The sequence below is a fragment of the Microcaecilia unicolor genome, chromosome 9, assembly GCF_901765095.1.
Source record: "Microcaecilia unicolor chromosome 9, aMicUni1.1, whole genome shotgun sequence".
Taxonomy (NCBI): Eukaryota; Metazoa; Chordata; class Amphibia; order Gymnophiona; family Siphonopidae; genus Microcaecilia; species Microcaecilia unicolor.
Genome location: NC_044039.1, coordinates 163,262,390 through 163,266,271, shown reverse-complemented (window position 1 = coordinate 163,266,271; position 3,882 = coordinate 163,262,390).

Genomic DNA, 3,882 nt, shown 5'->3' with positions numbered 1-3,882 from the left:
TAATAATATTCTGTATCTTTCCAGATATGTGGGAGTATCTGAGGGTACAAACCACATCTGGAACCTTCTTGGCATGTGGTTAACAGGTCACGTCTCAATTTTGTACTGGCTTTATCATATCCTTCTTTGATACATTCGTATGGATATTCCCTCTTGATAAATATTTCTATGACAATCTTGGATTGATTTTTGAAGTCTTCATGCTCAGAACAAAGTTTTTCAGTTGCAAGAACTGGCAGTTTGGCAAATTGCATTTTAATGACGGGTTATAAAAACTGAAATAATATAAAAAAGCATTTCTATCTGTAGGTTTGCAATATAGAGATGTGCTGAAACCACATTTTTTTTGATGAGTAGCTCTAAGAAGTTTATTTCATGCTCATCATACTGTAATTTGAAAGTTAAATGTGGGTCACTTTGGTTCAACCACATAAAAAAAGGCTTCTAACTTGTACAATCTCCTCACTAGAGGAGAACAATGTCATCAGTGTGACAGCTGTAGAATACAACATTGAACTTGTAGGAATGATCCAGTAGATACGTCGTTCCAAAATTAGCAACATAAAACATTTGCTATATCTAGAGCCATTGCCACCCCCATCGCCGTCCCACATAGCTGTAGATGCAATTTATCCAGAAAGCAAAAATAATTCTTTGTCAGGGCTATTGTACCTAATGTAAGGATGATCCAGTTCGGAATCCTGCGGCTTGGAGTGCAATCATGCAATGCTGTTTCGATAATACTGAGTGCTTCTAACTGGTATATGGTTATAAAGAGCGTTTATGTCAATGTTACCAAAAGTACATCAGATAGGTAACCATCAGTCTTCTAATAAGTTAATCATCCTGCTTATAATCGAACGAGAAAAATGCCCAAGTTCCGACCTAAATCGGGAGATGGACGTTTATCTCACTAAAACGAATAATGCGGTTTTCAACTGCACTCCATCGCGGAAGTGTACAAAGTTGACGGGGGCGTGTTGGAGGCGTGGTGAAGGCGGGACTGGGGCATGGTTATCACCTGAACAGAGATGGGCGCCTTTCGCCGATAATGGGAAAAGAGTATGCGTTTGTAGCTAGAATTTAGGGCACTTTTCCTGGACCCTGTTTTTTCACGAATAAGGCCCCAAAAAGTGCCCTAAATGACCAGATTACCCCCAGAGGGAATCGGGGATGACCTCCCCTGACTCCCCCAGTGGTCACTAACCCCCTCCCACCACAAAAAATGATGGTTCACAATTTTTTATTTTCACCATCAAATGTCATACCCACCTCCCTGGCAGCAGTATGCAGGTCCCTGGAGCAGTTGTTAGGGGGTGCAGTGGACTTCAGGCATGTGGACCCAGGCCCATCCCCCCCTACCTGTTACAATTGTGCTGCTTAATGCTTAGTCGTCCAACCCACCCAAACCCACTGTACCCACATGTAGGTGCCCCCCTTCACCCCTTAGGGCTATAGTAATGGTGTAGACTTGTGGGCAGTGGGTTTTGAGGGGGATTTGGGGGGCTCAACACACAAGGGAAGGGTGCTATGCACCTGGGAGCTCTTTTACCTTTTTTTTTTTTTTGTAAAAGTGCCCCCTAGGGTGGCCGGTTGGTGTCCTGGCATGTGAGGGGGACCAGTGCACTACGAATCCTGGCCCCTCCCACGAACAAATGCCTTGGATTTATTCATTTTTGAGCTGGGCGCTTTCATTTTCCATTATCGCTAAAAAACAAAAACGCCCAGCTCACAAATTGTTGAATAAAACATGGACGTCTATTTTTTTCGAAAATACGGTTCAGTCCGCCCCTTCACGGACCCGTTCTCGGAGATAAACGCCCATGGAGATAGACGTTTTCATTCAATTATGCCCCTCCATGTGTCCTAAGGCTCTAAGGTAAGACTCGATCTTCGGAACCAAAGAACATAAAAACAGAGAAGGGTTGCACACAGAGCTTTTGCCTGAAACAATTGGCCTTCCAGGTGGATTCATTGAGGACTTCTGTATTTTGGGTAAGGTATACATTATTGGAATAATGGGATATTTTACAATCAAGATACCTTTTTCTTTAGCTGTGAGGAAGCCTCAAGAAGATGCAAATTGAACCGTCTCTTCAACATCTTTTCTAAAGACTCTGGAGGATCTGATTCTAGGAGAATGTAGTATTGCTTGTCATTTAACTATCTCAATTTGTGAGACATAATCATTTCTATTTTGTACCACAATCTCACTTCCTTTCTTAGCTGGCTTTATAGCATTAGAACGATTGGCAGCCAATGAGCATAATAATGCTGCTGCTTCTTCTCAACATAGATTATGAAAGCATTGTTTGCTCTTTTTTTCCATGAGTACTTCACGCTGAACACATTAGGCATTAGCCTTTATGCCGTACTTTGCCTATAGGGTAAGGTTTTTTTTCCTTTTAAGATAGCTGTTTAAGATTTCACAGTTGTTGGGTACAGTAATGCATGTAACTGTATGTATTATCATTAGCCATTTTGAACTTTAGCTGTTATGGCAATGTGTTAGATACTAATAAGAGTTAAATTTTGTTTTCTTTTTTTTGGTACTTCAGTTTTATTTTTTAAAATGTTAGCCCCTATGTTTTATAGCAACATATCTGTTATTTAGTTATTTGATGCTCACATGTATGACAGCAATCTTGGCCAATTTGGCACCGTTTATAAGCGACCTTTATTGGTTCACCCTTTTTTAACTTTTTACTGCTCCCACCATGTCTTAGCTATATTTCTTGTATTTTAAATTTTAACCACCACGCTCTGTAGCACCACACTTGTTTTTAAGGAATTGGGTACACACACATACATACATACATACAGCAGCAATCGTAGCCATGCAGTGGCATGTGATAACTGGCTTTTATTGTCCTTACCCCGTTTCTATTTTGTATTTTCATGTTTGCTTTTATTCTTTAGTGGTCTTGGAGACATTTTTATGACACAACGTTAACCCACCAGATTTTTATTAGTGTTAGCAGTGGTTTTGTTCTCTTCTCCATACATATATTCTTTGATGCCACATATTTTTTGTTGCTTTCTGCAGCTGGCATTGTTAACCTCATCATACCTTTTTTGGTGTTGCATATTGCACGGCCTACAATATTGCAGTTTTCAGAGGTGGGTCTCTCAGTGTGGGTGGATGTTTTATTCTGCTGTTGCCTTAGGTTTCCCTTAATTATGCTTCTTTTGTATCATGCTCCTGTATTATCTCATTCCATATGCTGTTTAGTTTATATAGTAGTTTTTAATTTTATTAAGTATGATTTTATACACTTGCATGTCCATATGGTCCATTTGATATCCATTCAGATGACATGTATCATTAGATGCCATATTGTAGCTGTTTTTCTGTTTATAGATGCAGTCCACACTTGTGTGTGTATATTTCTTATTTTATATTATAACATTTGTTTTTTTTTATGTACAGTGGTTTTTGTGATCCCTGAAGCAGGTGAGTTTGTCCACTGAAACAGGGCCCCATATAGGGTCTCTTCTTGGTACCTCAATAAAAAAAAAAAAACTTTCTGCTTTGTTACACCTGTGTGGATGTTGTCTCAGCCTCTGCAAAAGTCCACACCACCACGAGAAACAGTCTCCTGTTCTTTTTTTCCTTGACTAATTTTATCCACATGCACAACCTGCAAAAATAGCACAGGAGCACTTACTACATCTGATGTAGGAGGTGTGAAATGCTCCCATGTTAAGTCTGCAGCTAGCACACTCATGCGAATGTGCTAGCTGAATAACATTTCCATGCCCCCCCCCCCCCCCAAAAAAAAAAAAAATTTTTTTTTTGTTTAAATAGTGCACATTAGTGCACACAGTTACACCAGTTATCACAAAACACTTTAACACAGTTTGAGTAAGCCTCCCCCCCCC